The 13,742-nt window shown below is 40.6% G+C and overlaps 1 protein-coding gene across 2 annotated transcripts in view; it reads left to right on the top strand.

Moving 5' to 3' along the window:
• Positions 1 to 13,742, top strand: part of GDA (guanine deaminase) — a 171,257-nt gene that overhangs the window by 56,362 nt on the left and 101,153 nt on the right. Inside the window, exons 2-3 of one of the 2 annotated variants that reach the window (XM_027041037.2) lie at positions 1,697 to 1,812; positions 10,744 to 10,905. The gene's annotated coding sequence lies outside the window, so the exon portion shown is untranslated. The remainder of the gene's footprint in view (positions 1 to 1,696; positions 1,813 to 10,743; positions 10,906 to 13,742) is intronic. The other variant, XM_053205274.1, reaches the window with a different exon arrangement.

The raw sequence follows: 13,742 nt of genomic DNA, 5'->3' as shown, positions 1-13,742 counted from the left end.
AATACAAGAAAATGCGAACAGTGATTACTTCATTATGATGGTTCTATAGCTGGTTCTTTTTAAATTTTTTTTATACTTGACATGTATTATTTTTGTAATAAGGAAGAGAAGAATAAATGTTCTTTTAAGTGAGTGATTCAAAAAAAATATCCATTTGATTACTCCCAATCACATGTCATTATTTTATTTTCATAATGGTGGCTTGATAAATATATACTCTTTATCAACCAAACTAAAGCATAAAGAACCCATTACCTGGTATTTTTGTGACAGACTGTAGGATATTTTCCCATTGTGATTCCTCCAGCAAAGATACATGTTTTTAAATGATATTTTAAAGATTACCAAAAAGAGTCATAAATTTCTGTGTAAATTGTAGAATTCCATCCTCTAGTTCTGACCCTCAAAATTTACTCTATTATATTTGAAGTTAAGCTTCAACCTCACATGCTTCTTATGCAAGAACAGCAACTTAACGTTTTAAAAAGCTGCTTGCCTGCTTCTCTCTCTTTGCCAGTGCCATATAAAGAGCAGTGCAAGCATACTTATCAATAGGATGTGTGAGTCATGTCAATAATTATGAGCGACAGCAATACTTTTCTCAAAGATGTGTGGTGTTTTTTTTTTTAAAAAGAAACTAAGCAAAATGGCATCTTTATGCAACTGAATGAGATTAGAGGCTGTTTAGAAGCAGTGGCGTCTTGTCTTGTTTTCCATTAGTCCATATCATTGTTGGTGAGAAAGCAAATGATTCAGAAAACACAAAGCATGGCATTTTTAATGTGACACATTTGATACACATAGTCTTGGGCGTAAACCCATTGTCCCTAAGACGTGATTCAAATTCCGTAACAGGGTTTTATAAGGTCCACCATGTTTATCAGCAACCTCGAAGTAGCTCCCTGGGTTCTCCAGGGTGGATATTTAAAGTTTTTTTTCTCCTTTTATCAAACCTATGCTTCTAGCACCTGTCCCTTGATGGGATGATGACCTCAACACTTGCATTATTCAGAAAAATAGGAAACACAGACAGAAAATGACTCTACTTGGCACCACTTAGCCTGCAAACTTACCTACCCTACCACCTGCCAATCCACTCTCCTTTCTGTGGTCAGTCTGTGCTTTGGATTTCATCTTCCCTCGGCATTCCCATAAACGGTACTCCATACATTAGACCCCTTTCCTGTGTCTTCAGCTTCTGACTTCAGCCGTGGGCTTTTCAATATCCTCTTGGACGGCACGTGAAGAGCATCAATAAAATGGCGATTCCCATCTACTAAGCATTTAGTCTGTACGGGAGTGGAGGCAGAGACTGTTAAATCTACGAACTTACTTCTTTCCACCTCTCTTCAAGTTCAGTGCTGTTTTCCATATTATGCAGATGAAGGGACTGAAGCTTAGGAAGGTTGAGCAGCAGCTAAGATCATACGACAAGGATGTGGCAGATAAGGGAGTCAAACTGAATTCTGTCTGATTACAGGATTGTATCTTGACCACTTTGTTGCTCTGTGCTTGTTCATCTCTGAAAACCCTTCTTTGGGACCTAATTTCTATTTCATCATAGACAAACTTCCTAAAAGACTTGTATTCACTCTCCATCTCCACTTCTCACTCCTCAACCCACTGCAGCTCAGCGTGTGCCTAACATCACTGACACCACTCTAGCCAACGTTGTCCATTACCTTCTTGTTTCTAGAGCCCAAGAATCTTCTGAGTCACCTCCAGAACTTAACTTGCAGCAGCTTTTGACTCCATTGACAGCTCTCTCCTTGCAACATTCTCTTCCATGGACTTTCGTAAAACATCCATTTGGTGAGTTTTTCTCCCATTTAATCCATCTTTGGGGTTGTGAGTTTCTTCTTTTTTTCTCTGTCCCTTATGTGTTGAAATTTCTCCAATCTGTCTTCTTTTTATTACAAATACAAATACTTTCATCACGAATACTATCTTGGGGATTTCATCCACTCCCATGGCTTTATGTCTAAGTGCTGATAAAGCTCACATTTCTTTCTGGAGCCCAGGTCTCTATCCTGACCTTCAGACCTGAATATCTGCTGTCTATTCACATCTGACTTAACATGTCCCACAGGTCCAGAAGAGAGTAGTGATGTATTGAGAGCATCCTATCTAGACTCAGATCCCTAGACTTGAATCCTGGTACCACTGCCTAGGACCATGTACCTCTGGGTTTTCATCTCTCTGGGCCTCCATTTCCTTACCTGTGCTTACTGACCACACACAAAAACACACACATGCATAGTTTTTCTCTTTTTAAGCGAAATTACACAAATAAAGATATATAGAATTAAGGATACTATTATACTATTGCAGATTATTTTTCATAAGTATTATACAAGCCACCTGTCACCTCATCAAACGAGAAAATGATGTTATGTTCTTTATTTTAATATTCCAATATTGTATTTGTTATGGAGCAAAAACTATAAAGGGGAGAGAGAGGGAGAGACAGAGAAAGAGAGAGGGAGACAGAGAGAGGGAGAGAAATAAAACAGAGGAAGGGAGAGACGAAAAGTGATTGAAACTTGAAAAACAGAAAAGAAAACTTGAATTTTCACAAAATTTTATACATATTACTATTTATTTTTTTATTTTTTTCCATTTATTTTCTTCTCCTTCCTTCCTTCCTTCCTTCCTTCCTTCCTTCCTTCCTTCCTTTCTTTCTTTCTTTCTTTCTTTCTTTCTTTCTTTCTTTCTTTCTTTCTTTCAATATATGAAGTTTATTGTCAAATTGGTTTCCATACAACACCCAGTGCTCATCCCAAAAGGTGCCCTCCTCAGTACCCATCACCCACCCTCCCCTCCCTCCCACCCCCATCAACCCTCAGTTTGTTCTCAGTTTTTAAGAGTCTCTTATGCTTTTACTATTTATTAATGGTATCACTCAGAGTAATTAGTATAAATTATTCACTAAGAAGGACTAGTTGCTTTAGGAAGATTAGTACTCAGTAAACAATAATTGAGTAGTGTTTCTCAAATCTGATGATCATCAGAATCACTGCAGAAAATTTAAAATGTATGTATGTGGATTTCTCCCCAGACTTACTGAAACAGAATCTCTGAGGATGGAAGCCAAGAATATGTATATGTTAAAGTGGTCAACTGGTTCTGGTAATGAGCCTTTTTTGAAACCACTGATGAGCAGGGTTTTAGTCATTTGATATACCAATGTACTAAAACCAATATAATAAAATAGTCATGACCTTTTTTAGAACAAATGAAAACTATTTTCAGTGCTATCTGATATTTTATGTTTCAATCCTGGATAATTTGAGAGAGAGGACTCAAAGCACTCATCATTAATGATTACATCTATCAATCTCCTTTGCAGGGAGGTGTGACCATGTGACTAAGTTCTGCCACTTGGGTGAGAACGGAAATGAGGTGTGCAGATTAGGGACTTGCCTTTTGAGCAGTGTTGTTTTTTTTTTTATGTTTCTTTATTTTTGAGAGAGAGAGAAAGACAGAGTATGAGTAGGGGAGGGGCAGAGAGAGAGGGAGACACAGAATCTGAAGCAGGCTCCAGGCTCTGAGCTGTCAGTATAGAGCCCTACTCGGGTGCTGGAACCCACCAGATCATGACCTGAGCCAAAGTTTGATGCTCAGTGGACTGAGCCATCCAGGCGCCCCTCAAGCAGTGGTTTCTAATGGTTTTTGTTCCGTACACTCTTGGTGGCCTACTAGAAGTCTAAGGACTCTTTTTTAAAATAATATTTTTATATGTATAGGATAACATATTTAGAGTTGCAAAGGAGACCAATTATATGGCATACTGTTATCAGAATAGTAAAAGAAAATCAGTGATACAGTGATATAGATGTTTATCAACACATTCAACAACATGATTCAGCAGCAGGTTATGGCAGAATTATGAACGTTAGAGTTGCTCAGGGTGAAGGTGGGAGAGATATTTCAAGGTAGATATTTCAAGGTAGAGATATTTCAAGGTAATGTCTTGGATTCAGAGCACATAGGTTTATCTGGCTTCTAAGAATGAATGGACTCTATTCTCATGTTTCCTAGACCCTAGAAACTTCTAATTATGTCCCTGTCCTACTTCAACAGTTACATAAAGGAAAATTCTATATATAAGTTTATAATTTAATATAAATATTTAACTTATTTTTCAACCTTGGTACCTAGTTTGTTTATCCATTAATCAGTCTGTCCATCCATCCATCCATCCATCTATCTATCCATCCATCCATCCATCCATCCATCTATTCATCTATCCATCCTTCCATCCATCTGCCAAACAAACATTTTTGAGCATCTGCTATACTCTAGTCACTATGCTGGGGTGTCTAATAAATGTTGGTGACTCACAAACTTGCCAGATGTTGAGTAATGGTTATGCCCGTAGTGACAGGCAAATGTCATCTCAACTTCGAGGCTGACCACATCTGCTTGCCCAGTTAGAACAAGACAAGAATTGGGTGTACAAGGAACTGAAAAGAGATATTGCAGAACTGGTTAGTTTTTCTATCCCTATTTCAAGTTTATCCTAACTATCTGAGCTTTTCTGAGAGTATTTGTCTCTCTTTGAGCAAACTGTCAGTCTGCAATACTCAGATCTGTTCAAGGAGAGCATACAAAGTCAATCCTAGGAAATTGACAAGAAGAAAATTCCCTGTGACCCTAATGATTCAAACTGGCCATCTGCATAGTTCAAAATGAGGAAATCTGTAGCATTCCAAATGTCCGTTCTTTATGGTTGACTTAGCCTGGTCTTTTTAAAACTGCATGACACTTGTTACAGTTAATGGCACTGCTTCACTTAGAGTGGAATATAATTATATCCTTAAACAAAAAACAGCATTTGAACCAAATTGAATCAAAACTAATTTTTAAAAAACATTTTTTTTTCAACGTTTATTTATTTTTGGGACAGAGAGAGACAGAGCATGAACGGGGGAGGGGCAGAGAGAGAGGGAGACACAGAATCGGAAACAGGCTCCAGGCTCTGAGCCATCAGCCCGGAGCCTGACACGGGGCTCAAACTCACGGACCGCGAGATCATGACCTGGCTGAAGTCGGGCGCTTAACCGATTGCGCCACCCAGGCGCCCCACAAAACTAATTTTTAAGTTTAAATTAATTGATGGGAAAAGAAATCTCTTCTAAAATGAAAAACAGAAAAAAGATATGAAAGAAAGTCTTTCCTGGGAGAACCTACCAGAGACCTGTAGATTGACTTATTCTTTCCTTCCAGGCTAGGGCTTGGAAATTTGGACATTCTCTCAGGTTATCTGCCTACATTTTCATTGTGGAGATCGAGTGAAATGATGTATGAGACTGTGCCTTGTACGCTGTACTGTTCTATGCCAAAATAAGAAACTCATCATGACCTACAAAGTCATTTTCTCCAAAAGAGGTTAGATGGTTTTCCCCATTCAATTGTTATGTACCTGTTTATCTTCTGCTTTTGGCTTGTTTGCTCTTTTTCTTATCTTTGTGTGACTATAAGCCATTTATTAGAGAGGACTTTGAATTCTAACTCAATTCCATCAACTATTTTGTTTGGTGGTTTCATTGGACCCATATACTTCCAGATTTTCCTGTTTAGTGGTTTACTGGATTTTTTTTAAGTTTATTTATTTTTGAGAGAGAGAAAGAGAGAGAGTGCAACTGGGTGAGGGGCAGAGAGAGGGGAAAAGAGGGTTCAAAAGAGGCTCTGTGCTGACAGCAGTGAGCCTGATGTGAGGCTCGAACCCACAAACCGTGAGATCATGACCTGAGCTGAATTTGGCTGCTCAACCAACTGAGCCACCCAGGCACCCCATGGTTTACTGGATTTTTGTCATTAGTTATCCAGATCCCCACAGAAAAGGGACTTATGATAAATGGAAAATCAATTCATATCAGGAGATGAATGTAATTGGCATGGAAAGGAAAAGGTACAATAAACAAGGGTTTATGACTACTTCTCTACCTGCCTGTTACCACCGTATTATTTTTGAAGTATTTACAAAGCTATCTCCATAACTAAGTGAATGTCAAATGTCAAATATATTCATTCACCATTTTATGTTCTCTTAAATAAGGGCTTCAAACACTGGAGTGGTGGTGTGTTAGGGTGGAAGTGTGTTTAGATGACTTTGTTACCATTCTTTTGAAAAAATCTGCTTTCCATGGGCAATCTCTTTTCTAACTGTAGTCGTAATAGTGAAAATAATATAAAAACTATTACTGTCATTTTTGAGTACTTGCTATGTACTAGGCATTTTATATCCATTTTCTCATAACAGTGGAAGATTGATACACACACACACACACACACACACACACACACACGACGTTGATGTGATTACAGTGGATTGGTTATTTGCATTAGCATTTTGACAACCTTCCGTAGGAGTTCTTTACAAGCTCAAAACCCTCATAGGATTCCTGTGAGACAGGCTGGCAGCCAGCATCTTTATTTAGGCAGGGCTTGAGCCTGATTCAGTTTTTTGCCTAGCACCTAACTTATTTTTAGAATGCAATACATGGTAAAAATAAATAAATAAATAAAACAGTGAACAACAATACAATCAAAGCAATACAGTTTCACTCCTCAGATTGGGTGAGATCTCATTGGAGTTTCTTTTAGGGTGTCTGATGTATGTCCTTGCCTGGTGGTGAGAGATGACATAAAATTACACCAATTTAGCTTTCTTTTGATTAAGAAATTAGTCAAGCTTTTGAAAGAATAGGCCAGCAGCCTCTCTCCCTGAGAAAGCCAGAGAATAAGCCAGGCAGGGTCGGAGTCTCCACTGGCTGCTTCGTTCCTGGCATTTTGGCCATGGCGTACTGAGTGTATTTTCCTCACTTTACCTCCAGACCTTTGGGTATTCTCCAGCTGTGTCCACAGTCCTCAGACAGCATTAACCAACACCCCCTTGTTTTTAGACCAAGTTAGGACTTAGTAGCACATAGGATGAGGTTAGGGAATCACTGAGGAAAATGTACTGGTGGGACACACTCAGGGCTTCATGGCATCCACTGTAGTATATTTTTCACATCTCATATTCTGGACTTCAATCTTACAGCTCCAATCACTGCTAGAGTCCCAGAACTTTCCAGATACAGGGAGACAGATTAATGCTCACTTAGCTCACAACAGACTCCATGTAAAACCTAAAATGCTAGAGTTAAACAGTGACAATGAGAAATGTTAACTGCTGAAAAGAATCCCTGCTCAGTGGAATCTATATGAGAGGCTAAGTGTTCATCAGAGGGTTACTTGGTTACATGAAGGCAGGGCAGGAGAGCTAGCAGAACGAGCTGACCATTAAAAAGTCCCAGGTTACATCTGCCTGGGAGGACTTTTGCTACCAAGATGGGAAAAGGCAAATTCCTGAGCCAGAGCATTTCCTCCCTCTGGAAATTTCCTGCCTTGGAGATCACTCGTGCCTGGTGGAACACATTGGATGACACTAGAAATATTTCTCCTGGTCTCTGACACCTTCCCCAGTGCACTTCACTGAACAGGCACTAAGAGAAAGATAGTTAAACACCAATCCCTATAGCACATACACGTAGAATGCTCTACATTCACATTAGGAACCCATCATTTTTCTGAAATAAAATGTCAAGTAATTTTCTTTTATTCATCTAGTGAGAGAATAAAGGTGACATGTTAAAGTAAGCCAAAATAAATGGAGGAAGTGGGTGGGTTCAGTGCCATTTAATGGCTTCTTTATATAGGTAAGAGCTGTTTTAAAAAACAGATACTCCCAGCAGGTTTAAATCTACCTAATATTCATAGCTTGGTGCACTTGAGTGAGTAATTTTTTGGTGAGGTCTAACGCTTGATTTATAGAAAATGGTGATTAAGAACTTTACATAGGAAGAAGCTGAGGCCTACAGCTCTGAACCCAAGTAATTGGGTAGAGGCCAAGGGCAAAGTGCACACTTGCTTTCTCAACCCTTGTCCAAGGCTTTTTAAACAATTAAGTACAGCTTATTTTTCTCCCATTACCCAAATAAGGGTAAGCGAATTCTGGCTTGAGAGAGAGGCAGAATGGAAAGGAGTGCTTGTTTGAGAATGAGTCATGAGTGGACTTAAGAGGAATCCCAATGGAAGGTCATAAGGTGCAGGGAGGACCATGATGAACATCTCCATTTCTGCAATTCTTCTAGAATTGGTTGGCAGCTCTCATGCCAGGCTTTAAAAAAAATTTTTTTTAATATTTATTTATTTTTGAGAGAGAGAGAGAGAGCGTGCATGCGTGAGTGGGGGAGGGGCAGACACACACACACACACACACACACACACACACACACACACACAGAATCCAAAGCAGGCTCCAGCCTCCGAGCTGTCAGCACAGAGCCCAACAAGGGACTTAAACTCATGAACCATGATATCATGACCTGAGCTGAAGTAGGATGCTTAACCAACTGAGCCACCCAGGTGTTCCTCTCATGCCAGGCTTTTTTGTAGATTTTGCTCTACTACTTAAACGACATCAGCTTTTTGCTTATTTGCTATTTCTTAAATTAATTAATTAATTAATTAATTAATTTTTTTTTTTTTTAAAGCACAATACCTCCACATCAAGTACATGAGGGGAAAAACAGAGCTATGAGAAGATAATGATACTAAGACCTGGAGATTTTGGTTAATGGATAACTTATAAGAATGGGACAATCTCATTTTGTTTCATTCTACATTTATTGAGCACCTGTGCTGAGATAAGCATGGGGCCCAACCCAGAGGACACAACACGAAAAGCACATGGTCCCTGCCCTCAAGAAGCCACAGTCCAATAGAGGAGACCTTCTCTGAAGCAATTATAGTGTTGTACATTCTACCCATTGATCCAAAGAAATAGAATATACTTCTATTGAGAGTGGTCAAGGGAGGCTGAAAATGGCCTCCACACACTGAGTCTGAACTCCTTATTATGGCATTCTTGAGCTTCCATTTATTCCCTAATTCATCACCATTATTGAGCATCTCTATTATGTGCTAGTTGCTAGAGATAAAAGACAAGTTAGAGGAGGTATTTGCTCTGGAGGAACTCACAGTATATAGTGCAGTTATTCTCAATCCTGGCTGCAGTTTAGAATCATGGGAGAGCTTTTAAAACTCTCTCCCACTGTCTCTGCCCCTCCCCTGCTCACATGCATACACGCACTCTGTCTCTCAAAAATAAATAAACTTAAAAATATATATATACACATATTTTTTTTGGGGGGGGGGAGTGTGTGTGTGTGTGTGTGTGTGTGTGTGTGTGTGTATCTCCAAGCTCTAATTCCAAATGTACAGCTGGCCTAGAAAGTCACTGGTGTAATGAGACAGACATATGTGAGCAGATGATTATGTATGGTTTTATATGATGGAAGGTCCTAAAGGGTTATAGGAATAACAAAGCAAGCATTCAATTCAGCCTCAGGTCCTTGAAGGCTTTACTGTGGAAATGATTCTTGCTTGAGTTGAGTTGTGAAGGGTCAGTAGAATTTAATTAGTCAAAGGACGTGGGGCAATGTTCCAGGCAGTTTAAAAAGCACCTTAGTGTTAAAAAGAAACCACGGGCCCAAAATGGAACCACTTATGTTAAGCACTACCAAGACTTAATACCTAACCTAAGTGCAGTCAACCTCTTCCATGAGTGGACTTTTAAGCCATTCAGCTGGAGTTTTCCTGATCAGTTTTAGAGAGGTAACCTGCCTGATAAGACTCTCTAGGAAGTGACCTTGCCTGAAACAATCTTTTCCTTTACCAGTAACTTCCTTGTCCCACCCAGTTTCTGCCTTTAAAATTCTTCCCTTTGTACAACTCCTTTTTGTGCAAATCCTTTAACCCTTTTTTTGTTAGAAGAGATGCTGCCCGATTCATAAATTGTTGAGTAAAGTCAATTAGATGTTTAAATTTACTCAGTTGAATTTTTGTTCTTTAATATGGGTAAACACCCCGAGGTTCTCCAATGTTTTCATCTGCCATCCTCACCTCTCATCCCCACTCATAACCAGGGTCCTAATGTTGTAACCCCGTCCCACCACACCCCTGCCTCATGAACTCTGTGCTGTGGTTTTGCTACCTACTTACCATTCCTAACCACGCATTGCGATTTCCCTTTGCTGCAGTGTGCTTTGTCTATTACTCTAAAACAACCTTATTCGCTCTTCAAGGCCTTGCTCTAGTGGTACCCGCTAAACCAGGGGTCAGAACGCTATGGTCTGTGAGACAAATCCAACCCCCCCCCCCCATTTTTGTGGATAAAGTTTTATTGGAACATAGCCACATCCATTTGTTCAAGTATCACCTGTGGCTGCTTTTGTGTTACAATAGCAGAATCAAGTAGTTTTTCAAAGATAGTATGGCCTCCAAAACTTTGTCTTTGAGATAATAGCTATTTAACCTTTCTGTGCTTCAGTTTCCTTATGAGTAACATGGCAGCAATTATAAAAGCTGCGGCATGTTTTTATAGTGATTAGATCAGGCGCTGTGTATTTGGTGTATGCTGTGATGTGCCACCCTGATCCCTCTTCAGAATGAGGCTTTATTCTCCCGGTGGTCAAAAGATAGCTCTTAGCTGGTAGCCTCCTACTGTGTTGGAAGAAAACTGCGCCTCGCGTCATGACTTTTCTGGGACAAACTTCATCTAATGACTTACTATTCCAGAGGTATAAAGATCTGGTCCTTTAACCTCTGACTTGAACCTGAGGAGCCATCTCAACACAAGAACTTCATGGAGAGTCAGCCTATTCCTATGCCTAAGCCTGCTTTCTTCCACAGGTGTTGATCCCAAGAGCGTTCATCAAGCTCCTTCTCAGGATCTGCATCCAGGGATCCCAACCCGTGACAGTAGATACAAAGACTGGTCCACAAGCACAACACTGAGATGGGATTTTGGAGCTGACCACCATCTCCTGGCTGCCAGTGAGGATTCTGTCCCTGGTAGGTGGACATAAGAGGGAAACAGTAATCATAAGGACAGTGAATTACCTGGCTGTTAAGCTTTACAGACACCCTGGCAAAGGGTAGCAAAAAGCTGAGATAAATCAGCAGTTAAATGCTGAGTGAGAAGGCCAGAGGGCCTCCCTAGAAACACACCATGAGGCTCTCATCTCTTAAAATGGGAAGGGCTCAAAAAGAGGACCAAGGACAGGATTTAATTGTAAGAGTAGTTGAGGCAGGTCTGCTATGCTAAGATAGGACAGTTGGGCCCCTGACACAGGGATAGGTACATCTGTGGTGACGTCCCTCTAAGGATTTTATATCTCCAGATTACCCTGAGTCCTCTGCACAAATGATCCATTCCTCTGCTCTGTTAAGGGCTAGACACACACACACACACACACACACACACACACACACACACACACACACACTGAATTTAGTACAGAGACCTCTCCTCTGCAAGATGTTATGCACTTTATTCAGGACGTCTCTTGTATCCCCTCCTGACCATCAAATCAGTTACGGGGGTTAAGTCACAGAATAGCTCTGCCAAGGACCTGCTGGGACTACTGAGGGAGGAGATGAACTATCTTCCTTGAGTCCAATTTCAACACCAGCCACTGGGACAGTATGCCTGGGACTGGATTCTGAGGATGCCTGACAAAGGTGAGTGGAAGATAAATTTGGATACAACAGAATTTACCAACATGAGAGCATTCTCCCTTGATGCACATTGTAATAATACCTTCCAAGGACCTGAGAGAGGGTGTGAGCATGTTGCAGGATGGCTCCTACAAGCAGGGAAGAAGCAATGACCCATATTAAGTGAGGTAGAAATGATGGAATTGCCATGACAGTGTTACACAATGAAGAAAGGAAAGAAGGCATTTGGCACCCCTTCTTCCTTGCCCGATTTGATAGTAAATGACATGTGCAGCAATCTCAGTCTATTTTTATTATTGCTACATCACTCTGGAGGTCTCCAAATCAATCAAGACAATGCAAATTAGTGCCAGGAATAATACTCCAAGAATGTCCAACAGGGACCCAGCAGTGCAGACACACCAAGAGACTTTCGGGCCATTGATGGTTCTGCTGGACCCAAGTAGTTAGAGTTCCTGGAGTGCCCTCCCCTCCCACCACCTCATCCCCAACCAGAACAATATCCCTGTACTTGACCTCATGGTCCAGATTTGTGGCTCTGACTTATGAGAGCCCATTATGCAGGGCAGTCCCTGGATATTTGCACCTGTGAGATGGGACCTTTATAATTTCCAAGGACAAAGTGGAGCAAGAGGAACAAAAGGAGACAGCTCTCTGTACCTTGTGTGATAATCAATTTCAGGAGAACTATTCTCTGATAACAAGAAGTAATTTTTGCTTAGGAAGCAATCTCTGAGCTTTCATTTTTCTGGCCTCAATCTATATTACCTATTGATTTACAGGCTCCAGCATATCAGCTATTTTATGTGAATTCTGTTCTATTTTAAAAATCAGCAATATAGTTTGGATACTGGTTGGGCATCGCTTGTGTATATGAGCATTGTATCTGGGAATGCAGAGCTGAGAATTCTTGCTTTTAGATTAGCCAAGTGACCTCAACCCACATGGAAATTATTCCCTGGTCATTTATTCTTAAACTCTATGGCCTTCTATCATTCTGATTTCCCATAGGTATGATAGACATTGATTCTGGTTACAATTTAAGGAGAATTAGGAAAGCTCCCTCATTTCTTCTTATACTTGCTGACTTCCTAGAAATATTCTTCCAAACAATGCTAGAAATACCACTCCAATCAATCTATCAATCAATCACTGCCATAGTTTTTGAATGGGGCCCAAAATAGTCCCTCTATATTATAGAGTGCCACCTTAGTGCAAGGTCCAAGATGTAAGGCTAGGGAGCCTGCTGTGAGGACTGAAACCAATCCCCAATACCATCGTACAGGAATCTGAACTATCACAGGAGTGTGTTACCAGGTTTCGTTGGCCATTTAACAATCTGGTCCTTCGGGTCACACATCGAACCCTTCTCTGTGTTTCTCATTTATTACATAGGAACCTATCAGATTCTCTCTTTACTCCTTGTCAAGAGTGGATACCATTGCTATAACAGGGAGCAGGAAGACCATGAAAAAGAAGACAAGTGGAGAGGAAAGGGAATGGCCTCCACAAATAAGGATTCACACCAGGTGTGGGCTGAAACAGTTTGCTAAAATAAAAGACCAATAGGGTGATAGAAAGAGCCTTGAACTAATTGCTAAACTCTGAGGAACTTAGAGAACCAGTGTTGTGATTTTGGACATGGCATTTAATGTTTGTTTATCTCCATGCATCCAAAAACTGCAAAGTAGTGTGAAACTGAATTAAGGAAGCCTCATCTAAAATGGAGTTGGGAGGTGGGCAGAGAGAGCTCTCGCACCCTACCATGCCTGGAAGCCCTTTGCCAACCCCACCAGGAAAAGACACACCTTGTACGTTCTCAACAGGAAGAAGTCTACACTTGGCAACCCCAGCTGGAGGAACAAAGATTTCTCCTCCCCCTGCAGCAGCCCAGCCAACGAGAGACTGTCACAACTCAGCCAATCAAAAGTCACTATTATTCCAGGTCCCAGTTTACTCCGATGGACCTTTTGTTTGTAACAGCCCCATCCCACTTTCCTCCATAAAAAAGCTTTCCTCTCCTTTGTCCTCCAGACTCACCCATGGTTTTGTCGTACCCTGCATGCCTGAGTTGTTATTCTCTGTTATTCCAGAATAAACTCATTAAAGTAACTGACAGTTTTATTTTTGAGGTTAACAGCACTATGCCTGCCCTGCCTACCTCCCTTACT

Source organism: Acinonyx jubatus, chromosome D4 (genome assembly GCF_027475565.1).
Source record: "Acinonyx jubatus isolate Ajub_Pintada_27869175 chromosome D4, VMU_Ajub_asm_v1.0, whole genome shotgun sequence".
NCBI lineage: Eukaryota > Metazoa > Chordata > Mammalia > Carnivora > Felidae > Acinonyx > Acinonyx jubatus.
The sequence above is the reverse complement of the archived record's forward strand: the minus strand, read 5'-3'. Positions and strand labels throughout refer to the sequence as shown.